Source organism: Nestor notabilis, unplaced genomic scaffold (genome assembly GCF_000696875.1).
Source record: "Nestor notabilis isolate BGI_N333 unplaced genomic scaffold, ASM69687v1 scaffold27905, whole genome shotgun sequence".
Taxonomy (NCBI): Eukaryota; Metazoa; Chordata; class Aves; order Psittaciformes; family Psittacidae; genus Nestor; species Nestor notabilis.
In genome coordinates this window covers 4583-5237 of record NW_009930198.1, presented here as the reverse complement: position 1 = coordinate 5237, position 655 = coordinate 4583, and positions in this window count along the sequence as shown.

Below are 655 nucleotides of genomic sequence, written 5' to 3'. Positions count from 1 at the left end.
CGCCCCCGCCAGCCCCCGCCGTGGGGGGGACACGGAAGGGACAATGTGGGGACCCCACCTCAACCGCAGCCTCCGGCTCGCTCATGGGCTCCTCACGGGTGGCTGCCGAGCCCTTGGCACCCCTTTGTTGCAGGCTCCTTGCTCCAAAACCCCCTTCCCGGGAGCTTCTGGCGCTCCGTGTCTGAGAGAGGAAAGCGGATGCGTGGTCGGGATTAGCCCGAAATCCCGGCCTTTGCCTTCCCCTTCCCTGTGTGACGGCGGGAGCAGGGACCCTCCTCTTCCTGGCTGCCTCAGGGGTCCCAATGCCTCCAGCAACATCCCTTTAACATCCACCACCACCAATCCCCCCATCCCCGCAGGGATTTGTAACTAAAATCCAACCAAGGAGGCTCTTGGCAAGGGGAAAATGATCCAAATGACATAAAATACTAAACCCCACCAATCCCCGTGCCCAAAATGAGCGGAAACGTACTTACGTTGCAGCGCTGTCCCCCCCGGCAGGATGGTGCTGGCTCCCACCAGGGAAAGGAGCTCCTTGGAGAGAGCCCTTTCCTTAAGCCCTGGCTCTCATTAAGCTCATTAAAGCCCCGGGGCTTGCTCTGGCAGGAAAAGCCGCAGGGAGGGGCGTGCGGGGGTGCTACGAGGCCAAGATGCA